This window comes from Callospermophilus lateralis, chromosome 6 (genome assembly GCF_048772815.1).
Source record: "Callospermophilus lateralis isolate mCalLat2 chromosome 6, mCalLat2.hap1, whole genome shotgun sequence".
Taxonomy (NCBI): Eukaryota; Metazoa; Chordata; class Mammalia; order Rodentia; family Sciuridae; genus Callospermophilus; species Callospermophilus lateralis.
Window position 1 is genome coordinate 80,838,365 of NC_135310.1, and position 25,497 is coordinate 80,863,861.

General features: G+C 36.7%; 1 protein-coding gene across 1 annotated transcript in view; it reads right to left on the reverse strand.

Annotated features, from left to right (window-relative positions):
• Positions 1–25,497, reverse strand: part of Bckdhb (branched chain keto acid dehydrogenase E1 subunit beta) — a 189,557-nt gene that overhangs the window by 59,138 nt on the left and 104,922 nt on the right. The window lies entirely within an intron of this gene.

The window sequence follows — 25,497 nt, forward strand, 5'->3', positions numbered from 1 at the left end:
CCAAGCAAAACTGTGTGTCTAAAATAAAAGATTTCATTCATTCTAGGCAATTATAGTTTAGAAGTTAGAATATGCAGCAGTTTCAGCCAGCAGATGTTAAACCCCAAGATATGGCCAGTAGCCATGACAAAAATAAGTTACCGTGTCTACTAAGTAAATAGTGACTGAGGAGCATAAAATTTTATGAACACCTTAATGAATATCACCCCACGTCCAATGAAATACTAACCTTGGAGTATTAGTATTTAGCTTTTTATGACTGAATAATTATCCCATTTGCAAAAGTCACAAATTAAATCTTAACATACTGACTTGGATAGAAATACTCCACATCAAGAAAAAAACGTGTCTTCAAAGCATTGTCTGAAAGATGTTCTGCCTTTAAGATTAATCAATTTTAAAACAACAGATTTGACAATCAACTTTATTAAAGTTCTGAAACTGAGACCTCTGTCAACATAAAAGGATGACGTGGCCAACATCCATCTAAATGTTACATCTTAAATTTCTTGCAGGTAGAAATAAGAAACTTCTATAAAAAAGCAGCTCTTACCCTAAAAGCCCACACAATGAACTGGTCCTTTTTACCTAAGTCCAGGCATATCCAAGATCAAATGACAACATTTAGAAAGACTCCTGAACCTCAACAAGCAATCAGAACAGATGGCCTACTTCCCACTGCCTCTAGAGTGAAGCTAAGCATAGATGCCCCAGGACAACAGCTTCCTGCGTTTGGGATTCATGCAACATGACATAAGTACATAGATGGTATCTGGGACCTGAGTGTCCTTCAGCAGGGAAATGGCGAAGGAGACCGGAGACCAAGACACATCAAAGCAGTGGAGTATTACGTGGTCATGAAAAAGAGTGAGGATGTGGAGAGATGCCCCTAATTAATAAGTCAACTGGTAAAATGAGAAGTTACAGGACAACATAATCTCATTTTTGTAAAAAAAATCACAACAATGGAGACACTAAGAAACACATCTTTTCGACATGTATACTGAGCCTACATGTATAAATATCTACAACATTTCATTCCAAATTATTCAAAATGGTATCTACTGAGGAATGATAGTGGCAGATGAGTGCAAAAGAGCCATTTCACTTTTTACTTTATGTATTTTTAGGTTATTAAAAGTATTCTCAGTAAGTATAAAATTTTTTAAAAAGAAAGTCTTTGAATTAATATTTAAGGTAACAAATATATGTGACATTAGTCATAATCATATCAAGAAAAAGAATGATTTTTTTTAAAAAATAATAATCCTTTAAGATGAGCTTCAGAAACAAGGAAATCCTAATTCCCAGACTCCAGCACTAAAAACCCAGGGAGCCAGTCTTCCCCTTCTGCTCTCTTTGTGATCTGCTACATGTCAGGATCATAAACAGCTCCCCATGTCCAGAAATTTCTAAAACACCAAGAACTAGAAGGAAAGAAGAAACACAAAGCAGTCACACTTTGAATTTTTGAAAATCACCACCATACACAAACAAGTGAAAGGGACAGTGTGTGAGAAGCGAAGCATCAGAAGTGACTATGATCATCAACAACTATCACAGAGACTGCTCTGTGCCCTGGACGATGCTCAGCAATTTCTATTTACTGTTTCTTTTAAACTGGAAAGCACTTAAGTTTTGTTTTTCTTTTTAAAAATAATTTCCATTATCTGAAAAGTATTAAAATGTATAAAATAATTTTTATTTTTATAAAATATTTTATTTTTAATAAAATAAAATTTATTTTATAAAGAAGTGTTGGGTCAACATTTTCAAAATGCTAACATTTAGAAGTAACACTGGTTATTTTCAGTCATACTCTCAAATTAGCATAACTTGAACTGCCTGAAGAGTTCTCTAATTCTGCCTGTTCAGTGTAATAAAAATTCTGCTTGATATATGTTTATCATTCTTAAATTTAATTCACTAAAATTCCTAAAGATTACTTTTCTGCACTGTTATGGAAATTAACTCTTTATTAATATTGAGGCCATTACACATTTAAAAAACCGAAAAGAATGTTACTCTCTCAATTCTCTTTGTGATTCAATTAGATGTTCTGATTAGGTATTTTTGTCAACTATTAACAGATTTTTAATCTTTATACATCTAGGTAAAATAATGCCTAACTGCCAGGAAATTTTTCTAACCAAATTTAGTAATTTGATGTACTTAGTAAAAATTAATATGGTGTTTTACAATGGAAATTGCCATTAACTTTTAAAAAATAAATATAGATATAAAGATTGTAATATTTTAAAGTTCATTTTCTTTGGAAGACAATAATTTTTTTTAAGTTTTCAGGTTTTCTTCTGAGATACATGTATTTCTCCACTTGAAAAAGAAATTAAAAGTGTTTAAATAACTTTTCAATATGGAAGCTGAACCCATCAAAGCCAGGAAAGATCACATAAGACTGGATTTTCCAATATCTGCTTCTCCAACTTTTTACCACTAAGAACTGCTCCTGGACTCTGGCCTATAGCAGATGGAGCACCAATAAGTTAGAGGTGACAAATGGCACCAGGAAAGCTAAACCAATTAAAGATTAGGACTGTGAGTAACTGGTCACTATGACTTCTACTCCAACACAAAAAGACTTTGTTCCCTGGAGGGGCTTTGAAGATCTGTCAAGAAAACTTTCCAGTTCTGAAAGGTTAGGAGTTTTTTCAACATCTCAAGCAGTCATCTTTTCCATCGAGCATCCGTAGCATCCTAACACAAGGGAAGCAAACAAAACCCCAACACCGACCACACAACTCCAACTCTGTCAACAGACGTGGCATGGCACCCCCTGCTGGTGGAACACGGAAGAGAGCTTGCACCTCACTTGGCCAGTCTAGGATTTCCCCTGTTGTCTGTTTTCTACATTCATGTCTTCATTAATAGAGGTAAATACAAGCTACCTGTGCAGGATATCTAATATAACACTCTGAGCATGGTAGGCACTCGAGAGAATTAATCAGAACAAAATCTATTACATTAAATTACTTAACTGTATGATCGATCCATGGCATTGTTTAAAAATTATTTATGCTATTTCTTTCTTGGCAAAATCTGTTCTGTTGTTGTTGTTTGTTTTGGTTTGGTCTTTGAGTTTATTTTTATTTTTAGTTACAAAATATTTTTAAGATAATACAAAACCATATTTCAGCACATCGCAGAACAATTTAATTATGAAATAAGACTCCAAACTAATGACACATTAATGTAATTTTTTTCTGTTTTAAATCTAAATTTATTTTTAACTAATAAGTAAAAACATAAAAACCATACACATTTATGGGTACTGTGTGATATTTCAGTACATGTACGCTAATGTAGCTTTAACAATGAGATACCTGTGGTTATACAGAGCTAAGTTGTACTCCATTCAAATGACTGTACAGACTTTGGCTGCCCAAACGTTGGACATATGTTTTAGTGAATGTAGCCTTTAAAGGTTTTAACACAATCCAACCAGGAAAACTATTAAGCTGTCATCTCAGGAGAAAATGATACAGACAGGCAGACCATTAGGTTTGCATATGACTGAAAGTGGAACAGTGACATTCAAAAAGCAATGTATGTATTATTTCTTACTCAAAATCTACAACAAGATTTTCTCCCTACAGATAATTTAATTTTACCATCCTGAGTTCACCAGCCTATTCTGACTGCTGATAAAGTAAGAAAATAACACTTTGGATATCTAAATGTAAAGCTAATGAAAAGCAAATGAAACATCAAAGCTGGCCTTTACCAGTTTCTGGGGAATTCCAAATATACATTTAAGCACAACAAAGGATAAAATCCAAACATATACATTTCATTAATCGAGAACATATTAATCAGTAATGCTACAAGATATTGTTGAGTTTCAAATATCAACACAAGTGAATTAGATAAAATTTTGAGCATTTTCATATTTAGTAGCCAAATGCATCTGACAAGTTAGCCAGAAAAACCTCACAATTAATCACAGGCTAACCACTGCGTTCATAACTGCCCCGTAACCACTATTAAACAGCATGACCTGCACACATGACTGGATCACTGGCTGAGACTCCACTGGGGAAATACCAGTGCTAAAGAACAGCCATGAGCTCCAGAAAAAAGTCCTGAAAAGTCCATTTTGGCAAGGATTTTAGTGATGGGGTTACAGATATTTTAATATTGTAGGAAAGTGTAAACTGAGAAAAACTCAATCCTCAGGGCTTTCTCAACCATGTGGAAAAAGTATGTAAAGGAGCAAGCAGATCACAATGAGAACTGAAAGTCAAGAACGGAACAAATACACAAGTAACACTGACCCCCAAAATGAAACATTTGGGAACATTTGAAACATCCTCATTTTGTTGATTCTTTACTTGTTGACTTTGTTATCATGGCTGAAATACTGAAGAATCTAAGAAAATCCACTTTGACAAAGTCAAAAATAGTCATCTTTCTGAAAGCTACTTCAAAATACTTCAGATCAACATGCTCGTGCCAATCAACCTTACCTTTCCAGCTGGTGTTCTAATAGTCCCTCTACACTCCAGACGTGTCAGGTCCCTGGCTACTCCATGAATATGATCCACATTTTCCCTCCCTTGACTTCCTTCCCCAAATTAGCAGACATTCTATCCTTCCCTCAAGACCATCTTGTACAACCCCCTCCTTCCTACGCACCCCCAATGAGCTGGGTTTTCCCTTATATTAAAAGCCCCAGTATAGTTCCCTCTTTTTCTTATCAGATTCTTTACATTTCCTAAGAGACCTCAAGGTAGCTGAGGATGCAAGGATGTTCTGTGACACCTTAAACCAGGGTACAAGGGCAAGGCTCACAGAACAGGGTCAGGTAGCATACACTGCTGTACCTCTCTTGAGAGCACATGGGAATTACTGTCCAGGGTATATGTATGTAGATGTGCTTTACCACGCCCTCCAGCCATACCCCAAAGACAAGTTAGAAGACTGTGTTATGTTTCAATTACAGAATATAGCATACAACATATGTATTTAATTGAGTCAATTATACTCATTTTATTGTTATTTTTGGACAAGATGTTACATATATTATTTAACAATAAGCAATTGAAAAAGTACCTATGCTCTTTTGTTTTTGTGGTCCTGGGAATAGAACCTAGAGCCTTCTGTGTGCTAGGCAAGCGCTCTACCACTGAGCCACATCCCCAGTCCAGCATCGTTTTTTGTTTGTTTCTTATTTTGGGGTGATATTCTGTCCCTAGCCAAAGTATGTAATATATAGTTGTGTATGTGGATGCTTAACAAATGTGGTTTATATTGACTGAGAAGGGAAGAGGAGGAGAAGAAGGAAGAGGAAGAGGAGGAGAAGGAGAAGGAGGAGGAGGAGGAGGAAGAGGAGGAGGAGGGGGAAGAGTCTGCAGGAGCAGCTTCTAGACACAGTGAGCTAGGTGAACCACTCTCTAGCCTCCAAGTGTAGGATGCCTTTAATTCTTTGGGGGGCTCCAACAATGCTCCAAAGGGAAATAAAACAGAAGTCCTATAATCTAAGCTCCAGTCCTTTGTCTGAATCTGACAAAGGATCACCATGGGCTAACACTTCACAACAATTTTCAAAAGATTGATTTCTTTTTTTTCTTTTTTTGGCACCAGAATTTGAACACAGGGGTGCTCAAACACTGAGTTACATGCCCAGCCTTTTTTATTTTTTCATTTTGAGAAAGGGTCTCACTAAGTTGCTTAGGTCCTCACTAGGATGCTGAGCCTGGCTGTGAACTTTCCAACCTCCTGCCTCAGCCTCCCAAATTGCTGGCATTATAGACATGCACGCAGCATGTTTCTGTTTTTAGGTATCTTTTTAAAAATGCATGGTTGTAGTAAATCCATGAGCATAGGATTAGTACAAAACATAAATGTTCTTTTCCTATTGACAAAAGGTCACCATGATGTTAAAAATTTGGTACTGGAATAATGAACATTAATTAGATTTATAGTTAGGCATGGGTAGATATGTAAATGAATTTTTTTTAAGTTTTTGTTTTGTTTATCTGCCTCCTAAGTTTAAACATCAAAAAATAATCACCACTCTAGGTGATTTCATCATTTTTCTCTGCCAGAACAATTTTTCAAGATTGAAGTAGCAACTTCTTAAGTTCTTTTCATTCTACATTCTTAGCACTTTCCTATCATTTTATTGGCAAGGTTTAAAAATATATTTCCATAAACTCGTACCCACTCTCCACCTTAGCTCAATCCGTCTCTTTCGATGAAAACAGGAAATATGGCATGCCATTTAGATAATAAGTCTGTTGGCTCTAAAGTCAGGGAATTTTAGGAAACTGTTAATAAGGGCTATTAAAAGGTCAAGTTGCACTTCTGAAGCACAGTCAGGCTGTTGCGTTGTACCATCTTCTTTTCTTAGAACCACCTGGCTCTTCTGTTTTTTTTTTTCTTCTGTTTTGTTTTTTTGTTTTTTGTTGTTGTTGTTGTTGTTGTTTGTTTTTTGGTTTTTGGGTTTTTTTGAGTTGGTCATGGCACAAAGCATTTGGAAGTACCACATACCTGAAGCCTTACACTAAGTGTGCTGCTACTACTCTTCTAATAAATGAAAAAGTGGGAGTGCAAGACTCAACAGCTACTACACAGTACTGGTTTAACTTAGAACCTGACTGAACAGTAAAGATCACTGTCAGTATCATTCCATGATGTTTATTATTCATTAATTCAGGCAGTTTTATCTCATTGAAGATACATTCCCTTGTTACCACGGTTTCCCGGATGTATTGTGCCTAGTTTGGCATTCAGGTTATGATTATAGGCTGACTGAAAACCAGCATGGAGAGTTTTTTGATTGTTTGACCAAGCCATTTCAACAATTGAAACCAGTTCCATAGTTATTGTACAACCATCTCCCTTCATCTCCAGTACTTGTTCATTTCCCCAGCTGACACTGTGAGGTCCTTAAATAATAACTCCTCATTCCCCTTTCTTCAACCTCCTGGCTCAAGTGTATTTTCTGTCTCTCTGTGTTTGACTACTCAAGGAACTTGATGTAATGGAATCATATAATACGTGTTCTTTTGTGACTGGTCTATTTCACTTTCTATGATGGTTTTCAAGGTTCATCCACGTTGCAGCATGGGTCACAATTACCCCCTCTTTAAGGTTGAATGATATCCTGTTGTATGTGTATATCACATTTTGTTGATCCATTTATGTGCCAATGGACTCTTGGGTTCCTGTCGCCTTTTGGTTAATGCAAAGAATCTTCTATGGACGTAGGGGTACATATAGCTGCTGGAGTCCCTGCTTTCACTGTTTTGGGTTATATGCCTAGAAATGGTATTGCTGAGTCATACCATAATCCTGTGACTATACTATTTTACATACCTTTCAACAGTGCAAAAGAGTTCCAATTCTCCACATTTTTCCCAACATTTGTTATTTTTTGTGTTTTTGACAATAGCCATCCTAATGAATATGAGAAGTTGAACATCCCAATAATTACAGATGTTAAACATTCAACAACTTTTCTTTTTTCTTTTCATCTTGACATATTTTTTTAATGTTTGGCTAAATATTTACCAATGAACACTTTCTTTGAATGCAGAGGTGGGACCACCACTCTGAAATGACTATTTTTTAAATTTTTTTTTATTAGTTACACATGACAGTACAATGATCTTGACATATCATACATTTGAATAAGATGGGGTATAATTTCTCATTTTTCTGAGAGTACAGGTTGCAGAATCACATTGGTCATGCCGTCACGTATGTACATACTGCAATAATAAAGTCTATTTTATTCTGCTGTCCTTCCTTTCCCCCCTTCTCCTCCCCTCCCCTCCCCTCCCATCACTTCAACAACTTTTCAAGTGAGTACTGCTCATTTGTATATCTTTTTTGGAGAAATGTCTATTAAAGTCCTTTGCCCATTTTTTTCATCAGCCTACTTGATCTTTCACTGTTGATATAGATAGTGCTTTAAAAGAGCTTCATATAATGAATTTCTTAAAGAAGTCTTTTAGAATTGAAAATAAAATTTTTTCAGAATATCATATTCCATACAGAAAAATAGATAATCAAAATCTCAATTGGAGGAGGGGGGCGGATAGGAAGGACAGCAGAATACAACAGACACTAGTATGGCAGTATATATAAAAGTGGCTGTATAACCAAAGTGATCCTGCAATCTGTACACGTGGAAAAATAAGAATTCATACCCCATTTGAATCAAACGTATGATATGTCAAGATCATTGTAATGTTTTGAGCAACGAATAAAAAAAAAAATCTCAATTGTTCACCATGTCCCTTCCTTAAGAGCATTATATTCTAGTTTCTTCACCATCCCCCATTTTGAAACCAACACAAGAAAAATCTTTCCTAACATCCCCAACATAATAGAGCCTTTCCCAGATTAACTATCCATGACAGGACTCTTCTCCTGAAAGGTTTCCAATGATAACATTCGAACAGTAGTGGTACCTGCAGTCCTCTGCCCTGGACAACGATGCAGTCTAGCCACACAGTATGGAGCCCTCTGAGCCTCAACTCTGTGCTCTACATGTTGCCACCCATTAGGAGATAAACAATGCCAACTAAAAAGCCTTGGAACATTAGTATAAACCAGAAGACCACTTTCATCATCCTATTTTAAAATATATGCAATTTCTCAGTAAACTTTTAATGTAGAAATTTCAAAAGTCACCAGTTCATATAAAAAACAATGTCTTGCAGCTGGGCACAGTGGTGCACACCTGTAATCCCAGCGGCTCAGGAGGCTGAGGCAGGAGGATCATAAGTTCAAAGCCAGCAACTCAGGGAGACCATGTCTCTAAATAAAATACAAAATAGGAATGGAGATGTGGCTCAGTAGTTGAGTGCCCTTGAGTTCAATCTCCAGAACCAAAAAAAAAAAAAAAAAAAAAAAAAAAGTCTTTGCGCCACTCACACGAGTTAATACTGGGGAAAAATGATGAATTAACTCAGGTCTTAAAAGGTTATAATTTGAGTTGCCACAATGCCCTAGAGCAAAGAATTACCAAAAAGAAAGAAAAACATTTAAAGACTGTATTTAATAATAATAATTTTTAAAAAGGTCAAGTGTTGGTTTTAAAAATTCAAGTTATATGTTAAAAGTAAATTGTTTTAGAATTTTAAATTTCAACTCCTTTGTTCTTTTCTCAAGTAATATTGAAAAAATAAACATTTCTCCTCTTAAAACAAATAACAATTACTAATAACTTCTCCTTTGTAATTCATAAGTCTCCATTTGGCAAACTTTTCTCAAGTGTTGACAACGGGGGAAACACTACGTCTGGCCTCCATAGGAGTACTAGCGGGCAGACACTGACATCATTCCTCGCACTCCCAGCTTAACATGAATAATAAGAAAGTGCCCCTAAGTAAAACCAAGATTGTCAGCCAGTTACATTTTACACTGCTGTTTTAAGCACGTATCAAGGGTACAATTTTCCCTAAAGCCAGCTGGTTGTCTACCAAGGTAATACTTCTCCAAGGAATGATCAAAAGTATAAACACAGCTACACTTTTGTATCACCATGGATAAATGGTTTTATTTCCTAAAACCTAGTCCAATTTTGTTAGAATAAATGGATTTTTACTCCATTACAAAACAGAAATAATGTGTAGCTCATAACGCATGGGCAAGGCTAAAAATCTTTTAGGTCTTTTTTGGATGTGACTCAAAAGAATATTATAGTGAAACCTAAGAATGTTTCAGCAAAATTTACACATTGAGTGTACATAGCTAAGATAGTACAGAAAGAAAGTGCATAATTTCATACTTTCACTAAAACCAAGATCATGGAGGGAAATTATTTACGTGGCAGGTGAATTCAAAAAAAGAATCTCTATAACAGAACTAGTAATATCCACAAAACTCTCCTTTATTATTTGATAAAATGAAGGTTAAAAAGGCACAGAAATCTCAAAATCAAGAATTATAGTATCAAGTTGGGCACGGTAGAGCACACCTGTGATCGTCCTGTAATTCTGGGGGCACAGGAGGCTGAGGCAGGAGGACCATGAGTTCAAAGCCAGCCTCAGCAAAATTGAGGCACTAAGCAACTCAGCGAAACTCTGTCTCTAAATAAAATACAAAATAGGAATGGAGATGTGGCTCAGTGGTCAAGTGACCTTGGGTTCAATCCCTGGAACCCCCCCGCTTAAAAAATAAGAATTATAATATCAAATTTCGTTGCTATAAGAATAGTAGTGAAAAATAGTTGTCCAGAAAAATTATGCAATTTTTAAAAATCAATTTATAACTAGATTTAAGTTCTTTTGTTTTTCTCAGGGGAAAAAGTCTGAAATGTTATTTCCTTGAAAACCACAAAAACGTTGACAATCCATTCCTATTTGATTTACAGTTCTTTATTCTGCAATGCCTTTATCTTGTTTGTTTTTGTGGTACTGGGGATGGAACCCAAGCACACCAGGGCAAATGCTTCGCCCTGAGCTACATCCCCAGCCCTGTTCCACAATGTAGGTACAAGGACTAACAGAGTAAAATGATTCTGTCCATTACACCATAGAAAGTGAACCTAAAAGTGAGAAACCTGTATTAGGTGGGATAATGAAAATGTCTCCTTTTTACCTTGAGAAGTGGTTCAGAAAATTTTGTACTTACTGACTTACTTTATCATAAGAAGTTTGTTACTCTGCTATATCCTTTATAAATAGAATAATTACTATGAGAAAATACTATTGCTAGAATTAGCAAATGTTCTATCACTAATAATTTGTTATGATTTATCATTATTTATAGCTTATGATATATTTATAATTTTTAAAAATAAGAACGAAGTGGTGCTTTACCCATTAAAGTCACAAAGTAATTTAAATTTAAATTCTGGCAACGGTATAGTAAAGCCTTCATTGAATTGCCACAGGTAACGTGAACTGGCATAACTCTTGAGAAATATTATGGAAATATATTTATCCAAAGCTACTAGATGTTCACATCCCTGGAAGATGCAATTCCAGTTCTGAGACACATTCTTCTTAGGAAAAAAAAACCAAAAGATACAAAATAATGAATTCCTGGCTTAAAATACTCATGTTTTAGTGTTTTTATCTGTCAACTGGGTGTTTTGTTTTTTTTTTTTTTAAAGGAGTTCAAAAAAATTTAAGAAATTCTGTTTTAGAGCCAGGGCCACAAACTAAAGATCCAAATATCATTGGGGTCAATGAGCAAATTCCATTCAAAAGGACAAAACATTTTAGAAACTTTAATTTGAATGTCTTTCACATCTACAATAGGTTGCACCCTGCTTGGATAGCTGTGTTTCAACCACCTAACCTCTGCAGGCCCCTGAGTCTATGACAAGAAGCAGGTAGAAGGCTGGGCATAAAGGAGGTCTTACCTGCAAAGCAGAGCTCCTAAACTGGGGGACAGGCTGGGAGGTGCACCATCTACCCTTTAGCTGGGAACAGGGAACAGAATCAGAGTGAATCTCCATTCCCTGGCTACTAGCAAAGGAGTCTGGACAAAATATATCACCCTACTCAGATGAGTGAAGGAATCAAATTGGAAAATGCTGAAGATTGGCCTGCTCATTCAGAGGAAAAAGCAAGCTTATAAGAATGATCTGCTTAAAATCCAGGAGAAAGTGTTAAGCAACCATTGAATTCTCAATAGAAAATAAGATGTAACCTCTAAGAAACAGAAATAAAGATTCTAAGATAATGGTAAAGCTGGGTGACAAAGGACTTAGATGAGATCTGAGCATCTCACATAGGGCTAAAACATTATATCATGTTACCTTCACACTAAACTAAAAGGCAAAATGGTGATAGGGCCATGTCTTGTTACTGTAGAAACTTCCCTTATTACTCTCTGCTAATCCCGTATACTATTCCACATTCACTAGCTTCCAAAGATATTTGCTGAATGAATGAGTGGGGAAAACTCAGCCTACGATGCAAATACTAGAAAACTCCTAGGCAAGGTAAGAGGTTTCTTTTCTCCTTCCCTGGCCACAGGAGGAGGGTGGGAGGCCTTCCCCTAGTTCCCCACCAGTCCCTCTGACAGCCCAGGATACTGCTAGAGAAGCACGGGCAGGCTTGCCTTCTCTTCTCCTTTCATTTCCCTTTCCCAGTGTCTACCTGGGCCCTGCTATTGCCACAGATGGGCATGGAACCAAGAGGAGCAAGAAGGAAGGAGAGGAGGTTCCTCTTCCCAGTCTGACAGCAACTTAAAGGATGTGGTACACAAATTAGAGAGTGCCTGCAAATAGCTTTCACTTAGCAAGGTCACAAAACAAATGCTTCAAAGCTAGGAGAAGTAATCTAAATAACTGAGGCAGTAACAAATGTTGTGTAATATGGACAACCAGAGAATGCAGTATCTGACTTAAGGGGTCAAACTCATTTTTTTTTTTAACACCTTGAAAGCCAAGCAAAACATGTCTCCAGAGTGGACTCTCTCCAAGAGTTTACAACCTAATGTTTAAGAAAACATTTTTCTGGCAAAATGATTTTTTTTCAAATATCAAAATGCACTTTCCACCATGTTATCTTTACCCACAAAATTATACACTGAATTAGGCAGACTTCCATTCTGGTCTTCCCCAATATCATGTGGATATTTATACCAGTACAAACACCCATTTTGTTGTAAAGTTACATTTAACAGATCATACCCAGTGTTTCCAAAGACAGATATTTGAGCCAGTGCTTCACCACATTTCTAAAACCCAGAAAAACAGTGAGCTATCCAAGATAATGTGTAACTTGAAATGTCCGGTAGTCCTGCTGTATGTTCCCAAATGACATCACAAGTGGATAAGTTTGGCATTTAGAATTTTAAACGTGCATGAAAAAGCATTCTATAGTTGAAACTTTTCCATGAAATACGCTTGGTAACATTACTGTATTTTTGAAGAAGTTTTGGATGGCCCTACTAGGAAACATCCAGTGAAAACTGAAAAGCAATCTCAGGTTTCAATTATTTGTCTTCCTGGGGGAGAAATACTGCTTCACAAATATTTGCAACAAATCAGAAGCATCTTTATTGATTAAAAGATGTTTTAATAATTCTATCATTTTTCTACAATATTACATAAAAGAAAACATAAGAATTTTTTCTGTTTTTTTTTCCTCTCTCTCTCTCTCTTTATTTTATTTTATTTTTTGTTGTTGTTGTTGGTACCAGGAATTAAACCCAAGGGCACTTCACCATTGAGCCACATTCCCAGTCCTTTCTATTTTGAGACAGAGTCTGGCTAAGTTGCTTAGGGCCTCGCTAAGATGTCGAGGCTGGCTTTGAACTTGTAATCCTTCTGCTTCAGCTTCCCAAACCACTGGGGTTACTGGCAACAATTTTCTATTACCACACACAAACAGCATACCACCACTAGTTTGTAGTAAATTGCTAATTTGGGCCAGCAGAATTGGGAGGGGCCAGACCACTGGTGGTGAGGAGAGTAATGACCAAAGCTGTTATGTCTATCTCAGCCTCAAGGTCTGAACAGGTATGAAGAGGAAGTAAAAACATCATGGCCAATGTTTTAAAATAGAGGAAAAGAATGAAGGCAGCACGATGAAAATTATCAGGTTTATTTCAGGTCCCATACCAAAAGGGGGCTGGAAAACCCAAAGAGCCAAATCATGATGGCAGAACCAGAAGGTTCTCCTCCCAGAGTCCTGCTGTGGGGCTTAGTGTGGGCATCATCACCACTGTATCCTCCTTCCAGGGGACGCCAACCCCAACACCTGACACATCTTAACTATACTGAAAAGTGAACCTCAGATTTGGTTTCGGCATTTACTCATTGTTGTGGTTTGGATATGAGGCATCTCCCCCAAAACATCACATATTGTTAATGCAAGAATGTTCAGAGGCGAAATGATTGGATTATGAGAGCTATAACCTAATTGGTTCATTCCAGCATGAACGGTCTGGGTGGTAACTGAAGGGAGTTGGGCTATGGTTGGAGGAAGTGGGTCACTGGGGGCGTGCCCTGGTGGGGTAGATCTTCCCTGAGGCCCCTTTTCCACTTTCCTGACCCTGCCATGAGTTGAGCATAATTCATCTGCTGGGACCTTCTGCCATGATGTGCCACCTCACTTTGGGCCCAGAACAATGGAGTCTGTCATCTATAGATGGAGATCTCTAAAACCACAAGCCCCGAATAATCCTGTACTCCTCTGAGTTGTTCTTGTCGGGTATTTGGTCACAGCAATGCAAAAGCTGACTAAAATATCCATAAGTTTATTTCTGTTAAGTATACAAATAGATGATTTTGAATCTATTATATGCTGCCCCTTTAGCTCTGACAGTGATGAATGTCAAGATTATTTCCAATAAATTAAAAGAAACATACCAAGGTTTTGTTATCCTTTTGGCTATTTGGAATCCTAAATAACTCACAAGAAAATGGTTCATAAATCTCTGTCTTAAAGAAAGATGATCATTTCTCAGACCCACTATTAAAATAGCCTGGCTCACAAAGACGTGTAGCTGTGTTTATAAACACACCTTTTTCCACACTCCTTTAGCCACGCTATTTAAAGTTCATGTACTTGAAACCACAGCTTCAAGTGTAACCAGGAAGCCTCTGTCAGGGTGGGATCTTAACATAACCTTCAATATTATTGCTCCCCAGTCCTACCGCTCCGCGATGCTGAGCATATCACTTTACACCAAGACAGCCAACCATAATTCCAAATCGGAATCTCACTGGCTCTGCATGACTGACACTGAAACCATAATATTGTCACTGGCCTGGAGCAGTAGCGAGTTGCCCTGCTCACTGAGCGAGGCAGTGGGGAAGAACTAGTGGCTGGATACAAGACAATCGAGGTATTAATCTTCGAATTCTCAGTAAGCTTCAGTCATCAAGAGTTCTGTATCCCTTCTGGAGTATGTTGAATGTTAGCTCTTTGAACAAAATTCAATGGTGAGACTGGTAATATTAAGTTTATAGCAGCATAATTCACAATAGCCAAGTATGGAACCAGCCTAGGTGTCCATCAACAGATGAATGGATATAGAAAATGTGCTAATATTCAATAGAGTTTTGTTAAGACATAAAGAAGAATGTAAGTATGTCATTTGCAGAAAATGAGATGAAACTGGAGAACAGCATGTTAACTGAGGTAAACCAGGCTCGCAAAGTCAAAGTTACATATATATACATAATTATATTATATATATATATATATATATATATATATATATATATACACACACACACATATATATACATATATATATACATATTTATAATATATAAATACATATAATTATGTATATATACATAATTATAATAATATATATATTATATATATATATATATATATACATAATTACAATATACTAATAATTTGTTTTAAATCTACCATACCTTCAATACTGAATTGTTTAAGCCCTACTTTTAAAAACTGTGAGGTAAGACAATCAGAAAACAAGACAAGGGAACTGACATCTACTTTTAAATAATCATTTTTTAGATAGAGAACTCTAAAGAGAAGTCTTCCCTATATATATTTCCATCTTTTAAGGTGCATGTATTGATTTTCAAATAAAGCAATACACAGAGTGAAATGCACATAGCTGGAGGGGGTGCAAAAGGACTTGAATTAAAAAATAAAATAAAATCAAGCTTCTCTATTTACCAACTATGTGGCTTAAGGTAAATAAATTAACTTCTCTAGGCCTAGGCTTTCATCTGTAAAATGGGGATAGTGTCACCTACTGTAAGTTGCCTTGAGAACCACTCCTTCCATACAGGATATGTCTTGCACTTAGAAAGTACATGCTAAGTGGTAGCCACTGACATGTTATTATCATGATCGTCATCACCATCAAAGTGTTATACCATGAACTTAAAACTGGAAGGTTGGTTTTATTTATTTAGTTAGTTTTTATTTTACTTTATTTTTTTTCTTTGCGGTGCTGGGGATCAAACCCCAAGGCCTTGTGCATGCTAGACAAATACTCTACCACTATACTATACTACAATCCTGAAAGGTCGGTTTGACAAGGAAGGATGGCCCTGGGAAACAAGAACAATACAAACTTTCAGCATCAACTAAAAATTGTTATGCCCGATCCAATTTGAATCCCATTTGAATTAAGCATTCTACCACCTTTGGTCTCTAGCAAATTCCAACCACTTAACAAAGATTGCTGGGTACAATGTAAAACTAGCCCCAAATTTTGTTGTAGAGCAACAGTAGCAGGTCTGATAGGACCCCAGGAGGCAAGTGCCAACAGAGTGGACAGTTTGATTTTTCTGGGCCAACTGTAGAAACCAGTACTTTGAATTAATAGAAGCCGTTGGTCAATGTTTCTCAACTTGACCTATTAGTTTCAAAAATTTTTCCTCACAAAAAATTCTCAAACCTAATTTACAAACTTAAATAATTCTAATGATACTGAAATATGCACAAAATAAAAGCATAAACTCCAAATACATATGGTCATACATAACCATAAACCAAAGAAATGTCAAAGGGTGTATAATGAACAAAATCAGCAAAATTCATATCAATACATTTAATTTGTCAGTCCCTAAGTCTCGGTTTTTGAGGAAGATGCAGAATAAGAAACCCATCTATACTGAGTTAATTACTGTTTTAATATAACCTTTATATTAAGCACATTTTGTACTAAGGAGGTTAAGAGGGCAAGACTCCCAGGAACATGGACAGGAAGTAGCTTAACAGAATTTAGAGCTCCATCTTTGTGCAGTACTGAGCATTCTCCATTTCCAGTTGCCCTGAGAAGACACAACCCCCAACCCGAGGACCTTAATGAGCTTAAATTGAGAAAAAAAAATCATGCATATAAAGTAAACTATAGTTAGAGGCATAACAACATCCCCTCCAACTACAACTTGGGAGAATGGAGTGGGAAGGAGTTTTGGAGGAAACTGTAACCCAAGATGTCATCACAGGAAGTTGAAAAACATTATATATTCATGTGTTAAACTTAGGTTTCACAATAGGAATGTATGAACTGTTCCTTTTGTGCTAATTCTTGTCAAAGAATAAATATTCACTCTACCACTTTGTTCTCCTCTCCAGGATCACTGCTAATATATGAAACATTTTTACTTTGAATTTTATTGACTTAAACTTGTTTACTGACAGTCTGATGATCCAAAGGGAAAGAAATATTTTCTCAATTCAGAGATAAGCATATAATAGAACTTCAGCCTTCAAGATGAAATAAACAAAGGCAAATCTCATCAGGTCACAAATCACCTCCCTGCTGGTCTGCATGCTACCAGAAATCAAAAGTCAAATTTCTGCGCTGGCTTTTTTTCTTATCAGTTGTCCATAAATAACTGATAAATAACAAAATAAATAACCTTAGTAACCAACATGATACATCTGACATTTTTATACCCTTCATATTTTCTCTAATAAGATTAAGAAATATTTAAAAATAAAAGAGGAGCCACTACCAATGGAAACAAAGGAATGAAATGAAAACCTTATCATGGAAGATTTGTTTTTTGGAAAACTGTACAAGGATGTCTATTTTTAATAAATTTTGAGAAAAAAATAACAGTAATTGTTATATTACTAAGGCCTTCAAAATGAATTAATTATGGTGTTCTTGCTCTTTGCACTGTAGTTTCTAGAGTTGCAATATACTGTTGTTAGCAAAAAAACAGCATGAGACATATCAACACAGACAAGACTGGGCTCTCATTCCAGGAAGTTTTCAATCCAAATTACTGAATTTTATTTTTTTAATAAAATTTTTTTATATAGAAAAAATATAGACTTAAATTAGGAAGGAAATTATTTAAAGTCTCAAAAAAGAATCAGATTTAAAAGTGTGTGACATGTGAGAAAAGTTAGTGCATTGAAAGAAGGGTGGGAATAAGAATTATAACAGATATAAAAATACAACCGTTCTAAGCATGTAGCCTGCTCTGGCACTGCTCTTCAAGGTCTGACTGTTCAGGTACCATCTACAAATAAATTACCCCTCCACATAGACTGCCCCTTTACCTAACTTAGCCCGAATAAGCATTGCTTACATTTAAACTTCTAATGCAGAAGTCACAGGGAAATGCTGGACAGGGTGATGATGGAGACGGAGATGGTGCAGGCAGGAGGAAAGGATGAAGGAGGAGAAAACAGAGGAGAAGGAAAGTGAAACTGCAATGAAATTCATAAAGAAGTCTATGTAAATGACTTTAGTTTAATGTGTGAGACAAGAATTTAATAGTTTGGTTGTATTTTTTATAGTTAACATTTGTATTACTATTTTAGTGTCTCTTAGACCTATTTATAATAATACTTTGTAAGGTTTCAATGTTAAGAAATCACATATGGATTATTTTAAATATTATTTTAAACATTATCTTGTCAAGAGTAAATAGCAAGCTGGGTGCGGAGGAGCACACTCAGCAACTCTGGAGTCTGAGGCAGGAGAAGTTAGAGGCCAGCCTCAGCAACTCAGCAAGACCCTGTCTCAAAATTAAAAAGGGATGTAGCTCAGTGGTAGAGCATCCTTGAGTTCAATCCACAGTACCACCAAAATAAAGTTTATATTGATTAAATAGTACTAATACAATGGCATTAATAATAATAAGCAGCCATTTTAGATGGTGGACATTATTGGCTTAGTTTCATACAAGATAGACAGTGTTATATCAGCTTTTGTTCATTCAGTATTTTCAAATAATTTGAAATTTTTCTGATTTTCTATTAACCCCGCAAAATTAAGTTCAGAAATTCATTAAAATAGCTTGTTACCAATAACCTTGTCAAAATGTGGTTTTACAAATGAGATGCTGATGAGTGGGGAATTAGGGCAATTTAATTTGTTTATAATCATGTTTGGTTCTTGACATAGTTTTAACCATCACATGTTCATGATAGAAATAATCTGAATGATCTCAGCAATCACATTATTTGGATGTGAATTTCCCCAGAAACCACCCAATTTCCCACTTGACTTTGAGATAAACAAAAATAAACACCAGTGTTATGTGAAAGAAATTTTTCTTATTTTAAAATGCAACTTCAGCATGGACTTTGTCATTGGACAGCCTGGGTTCACCCCCAACTCATCATGCTCACTAGTTACGTAAACATAGACAACTCCTTGACCTGCCTGAATTTTGATTTCTTCAAAGAATGGAGTAATAATACCCACCTAGTAATATATCAGAATGTTTAAATGAAGTATTGCACATAAAACTCTTGACATAAAGTTCACTGTATGCATTCTATACGATATTAGCTATTTTTTTTTATTTTGGCATAAAATTGAGCTTTTGATCTGTGTTGTCTCATGTTCTCTATTTGTTTACAGTAGTTTTTAAATATTTACATGATAAAGTCCCCACTGACTTTTACTTAGCAGCAGCAAAGTCCAATAAGTAAATAACTCAATCAAAACTCTGTACATAGCTTACATTAAAAGCACTTTTTGAGTATAAGATTTGAGGTTTAATAACTTCCTCTCATCCCTACATTAAAAAATTACTAAAGAATCAACCATCTGTTGATGTTGGTTACTGAAATCATTCACAAATAAAGACATATAAAAGAAAAAGATGGTCTTTCTGACACCCACAAAATAGTTTTCCATAAGAACAGAAAGTATGAATGATACTCAAAAATTTTGGTGTGGAGTAGCAGTTATTAGCTCTTAATTGTACATAATCTCCTTGGTTTAGACAATAAACATATGGCAGGAGAACTTTGTAAGCATAGAAAGAACACATGATTTGCACTCCCCTCCCAAACAGATTGCTTGGAAATGAAGGGCATTGGTTAAAAATGACATTTCAATAAATTTTACCTTTTTCACATACCCCTGTGACAGACTGTACTCAGTCTGTGCTCACTCATCATAAGTAAGATATATTAGTGTCCAACCTTGACCAGGACTCGCTAAGATATAATTAAATCATAAAATATCAATTAAGCAATTTGTTCTATTTGCACGTAGTTATCAAAAAAAAAAAAAATTCTGGGCTGGGGATGTGGCTCAAGCGGTAGCGCGCTCGCCTGGTGTGCGTGCGGCCTGGGTTCGATCCTCAGCACCACATACAAACAAAGATGTTGCGTCCGCCGAGAACTAAAAAATAAATATTAAAAAATTCTCTCTTTCTCTCTCTCTCTCTCCCACTCTCTCTTTAAAAAAAAAAAAATTCTGCCTTAAACAATAAAATGTAGATTCTGATTCCAAGGTGGACTCAGTCATTCTAAACAAGTGACAACAGAAGAAGTACATAGGCAAGGTCCCCACCTTCCTCAGTTTTCCAGATATTACTCCTCTGGTATTCAGGATTAAAAAAAGAAAAGAAAAGAAGAAAGAAGAAAGGAGGAGAAGAAGAAGGGGAAGAAGAAAGAAAGAGAGAGAGAGAGAGAGAGAGAGAGAAAGAAAGGAAGGAAGGAAGGAAGGAAGGAAGGAGGGAGGGAGGAAGGGAGGGAAAAGAAAAGAAAAAAAAACAGAATTCTCTCCCTTTTCCTTCTTTCCTCCCAGTTGTCTCAAACATGGACTGTAAACAAGACATGAGAAGGCAGACCTGGGCTTCTCACTGTGGGCTAAATACAGACTGCAAAGGTTGATTCCATTTCTTTCCCTTCCTCCACTTGATAGAAGGTTGAAACAGGGGCTGGATCCACAGCCACAATTCCATGAGGCATGCAAAATGCACAGCATGACAGGTTCATGAGATGTGAGAGTAAGCAGCAGGTGTAAAGGTTTATCAGAAAGAAACACTTCCACCATGGTCTAAACTCCTCGGCTTCACTCTTCCTGCAGTCAAGAACACCAGGCTGTGAGGTAGGAGGAAGCAGAGCCAAACTAGAATAAGACGCTAAGCGTTCTCTGATGCTGCCACCTAGCCCAGTCTTCACTGTATACCAGAACGTGGGGGAAAGGTGGATGTGAAAAAAGAAAAGGCATAAAAATGAACAAGATCCCTGCACTGCCAGGACATGCTAACAGAATAATCAGTAGCATCATTTCAGAATAATACATATACAAGGTACTTTGACTTATAAATACTTCTTTAAAACGTAAGTAATTCTAAGAGGAGATTTGCAAGCTGTAATTTTATTTAGCTTCTATGGTAAGTCATTAATTAAGTTACTATCTTATGTTCCTTTTTATGAACTATAAACAAAAATGCAAGTTTAAAATATTAAGCACTAGCTCTTAGGCTTAACATTTTAATACTCAAGCTGTTATTATAGGACTCATGTTGATCTCACTTGAAACCCACCCTTCTACCTCCCACTCAAGAGTATTATCAGGTAATTCTTTTGGATAATGTACCATAAAGCATTGGACATGTAAAAAAGTGACTGCAATTCCTTTGAAATGGCTGAGTCAAACCACAAGCTATTTTATAATTTGGAGTGCAATGTCTCTCAGTCACTCCCTTTCATTTATATATGATGCAAATAGAGAGAACAACAAGATTTGATTAGAAACTTGCAGTTATTCATGCTTTCATGTGCAGTAGATGACTTAAAAAAATCAAAGAACATGTTCAGGCAGCATTATCTAGCCCATAGGACATTTATGAATGATTTTAGACATTTTTGGTTGCCACAATTGAAGAGAGGGATTATGGGGCAACAGGGGTTCTATAAACATCAGTGGGTAGAGACTGATGCTGCTAAACATCCTAAAATATGCACCAGCCAGCCTTCATAACAAAGAATAATCTGGTTCAAAATGTAAATAAGCTAAAGTTGAAAAGCTTAGTTGATGAACATTATTAATTTTCAAAACTTCAGTTTCTACAAAGCCTGCCAATTATACGGAGCACAGAAATCCCTCATAATCACCGTAGCTGTTTCAAGACATACACCCTAGGCCCCAACTAGGATACTCACTTAGAAGAACAATTATGGCATATCTGGTGACTGTTAAACAGGGGATTCATCTCCCTGCTCTGTCATTCACTTCCTTGGCTTCTATTGTTGTCTTTAGGCTGATGACACCCAGATCTGTCATTAGAGTGAAAGTTTCTCTACATATTGGACACCTCAGGCTTCCCCACATCCATGGCTAACAGCAGGGGCCTGCCTCTGTTCCCATTCTCCCTCAACCATCCCTCCAGCTCTTATGGCCCCAGCCCTGGGGAATCGCACCACCCTAACTCCACCCAGCATGCAGGCAGCCTCTCCTCAGCAGCACCACTCTACTTTGCACATAATTGGCACTTAATTCAAATGTTGAATACTGAGCAAATTAATCTTTTTTCAAACCAATTTACAAATGATAAGAACAAACTCTAAGCCCAAAAAAGACTAGAGGAAATAAAACAAAGCCATGCAGCACAGAATGTACTCCAGTATTAAAAAAAAAAAAAAAAAAAAGCAGCATTTTTGAAAACATGTCCCATGTTCAAAACACAGAAATGGTCACAGACCCAAAGGAACCAAAGAAACCCCAAGACATGGCTTAAACAGTGGAAAAGGCACTAAGATAACAGATGACACTGAACAGCTGGGATCTGAGAAAAGATGACTTCATTTAAAAATGGAGCTTTACAGACAAGAGTATCCCAAAGCACTGAAAAGAAAAAAAGAATACATAAAAACAGAGTACAGTAAGCAAATTAGTTAAAATTATTAGTAGCAATTACTTAACACATAAGCGTTCAAATTTAGAGCATTTGCATGTATGATTTTATTCTCTGAAAAACTCAGGCAAGCAGATCTTATTACTGGGCAATGATACTTGAAGCTCCCATGAACAAGATATTGAAGGGCTTTTTCACAGTAATTTAGCGACAGCTATGGATCACTCTGAATGTTAAATAGCTGAAAGCATCAAAGCCACCCTGACATCATCTCTGCTAAAGTGGTCCTCATCACCCCACAGAATCCCACTTATGCAGCCATCAGCAACAATTCATGATGGCGATTATCCAAGGACCTGTTATTTTGGAAACTGAACAGGGGTCACTTTAAGAATCATTTCTATTCATTTTACATCTCTGATAATAGAATTTGGCCTTCCATAGACAATAGGCTTTACTGTCAGAAGTGAGTCATTATGCCTGTTTTAGAGATAAAATTCTGGAAAGTTTACATCAATTGTAAAGACATCCAAGTGATTCAGAGGAGTCAGAATGTAAACTTTGACAACAGCTTCCCCTCCATATGCATAATTAGCTCACCTGTAATATATCTTTGAAAAACTGACAAATCTGTTTACAAATATACATGGAAATTAGCCTGACTCATTATCACAATGTTGGAGATATAACACAAGTACATGATAGAACAACCCAAGTCTAGGCAATAAGATTGAAGAAGCTAATTATTTATGTGTTATTATCTGACTTGTTTTTCATTCTTACTAATCTCGGTGCTCTACTCAGTAAAGCTGAGCAACTTCTACTTTTCAGGGAAGGAGATACAATCAAAAACAAAAACACTATTGTTCTGTTCTGACTTTCCAAATAGAACATTAAAAATGAGGTCAGCAGAAGCAATTGACTTGAAACCCACACTCTCTATTAAGAGAGAAATGGTCTTGTTCTGATGACCCAAAAGCACTTGGCATGGAATATGTAGAATTGAGAGTTTAAATGTCAATTACTCATAGAGTGTGACAATAGCACAACAGGCTAGAACAGTTTCCCTGGCTGAGGAAAAGAGATAAAAATTTGGTTGGCTGACAGGAAATAAGGACCAAAGTGCTAAACTAGAGTTTCGACATCGTCTGGATCCTTGAAGGTGTGTGTTTTGGGGGTGTGGGGAGTGTACATGCGCACAGCATGTGGCAGAGGAGTAAGGTAGAAATCCTGATAGACTAAAGGAGAATCCACAAATGGCAGAGGCTGGTGCCCAGCTTCTGAAATTCTCAGGAAGACCATTTTGGTGGGTCCTATAAAGCATCATGGAGGAACTATCAGAACACCAATGGTGAAGAAGTATGCCAAAACCATTCCCCTGCACCGCCTCGCTGTCCAGCAAAGCCTGCAGGGCTTCTGTTGCAGTGGACAGGTGGGTGACTGAGCATAGAGAGCTACAGGTAATGGACTCATCATGGCTTCACCATACTCGGGATGCCCCAGTTGTTGACACAGCAACAGCAGATGATATGAAGACAAAGGCCAAAGCCCAAGCAGAATGGGGGACACGGGAACTGGCCAGACAGGACCAGGGGAATCATAAATTGGACTGACACCTTCCTTCTTGCATTGATTCCCCTCCTTTGAAGAAGTCACATTTCTGCACGTGCAAAAAAGCATATGCTTCATATTGCTCAACAGTTCACTAAGTTCATAGGTTAAAGAATCATAGAACACCCTAACATCATCAAGATGATCCTACTGAACAAAATAAGATTGTCTTAAAAACGACTTCCTCTCTCGTTTTTAACCAGGTATTCCTCACACCTCTTCTCCTTAGTTCTGCTTAATTAAGGTTGAGAGGAAGCCGGAGAGGAGGGCCACCCACAGAGATGCACTGCATTCCATGTGGAACTCTTCTCATCTAATCTAGTATTTTGTCCAACAGGACCTAGCACTGTATTATGGAATCGCTGTTGGTTATTCTGTTGATTCTATTTCTAACTGACTCAGCTAGACACTATAACTGACAGTGTAAATGAGAACAGTATCAGAACTATGACCTCCACCATGTTCTTACCGAGAATCTAAGAGGTCACCAGATGCAGTGTCAGGCCCAGCATGAAGGAAGCTTGAAAAGCTACAGATGAATGTGTCTACTTTCTGAGCTTTTGGAAGAAAATTATTTTCCCCTTCCCTACAGAAAACCATTCCCAAATTTTATTCCAGAAGACCATCCCCCTAAGGTTATCTGCTCCACCTCTGTGTTCTCACAAGAACCTTTCAATAAACATGTTATTGGCATTATCAGAAAAATAATGAAATTGCTGTTTGTTTACCCACCAATATAGTATGAGCAGCTTCCAATTCCCAGTCTCTAATCCAATGGACTTTCTGTGTCAACGCTGCAAACAATGTTCTAAAGTACTTGACATACATTAAAATATTAAAACAGTAAGACCAAGAATCAAACTTGTGTTGGGCATATTGGTGCATGCCTATAATCCCAGTGGCTCAGGAGACTGAGACAGGAAGATCACAACTTCAAAGTCAGTCTAAGATATTTAGGGAGGCTGTAATCAAGTAAGCAAGACCTTACCTCACAATAAATAAATAAAATAATAATAATAATAATAATGCCTGAGGATGTGGCTCAGTGGTTAAGCACTGGGTTCAATTCCTGGTACCAAAATAAAAGAATCAATCTTGTGCTTTTGAGCTCCACAATAGATAGATGCTCAATAAAAGTTTGTTGAGTTGAACCCAAGCTGTAAAACATATGATTCAGACGTCCAAATTCCTCTCTTCCAGATACTGCCTTTCATCAGCACATTTCAAACCAATATTCTATGAGAATGCAATTAAAGAAACACTGTCTCTTTTGTTAAGTTTGTCTGTTGGGCTTCAGATATCTTTCTTCTGCTGCCATACTCCTTCATTTTTTCCAAGATATCATTATTTTTTTGAGCCAAAAATCATTATAACATAATGACTTTTGTCAG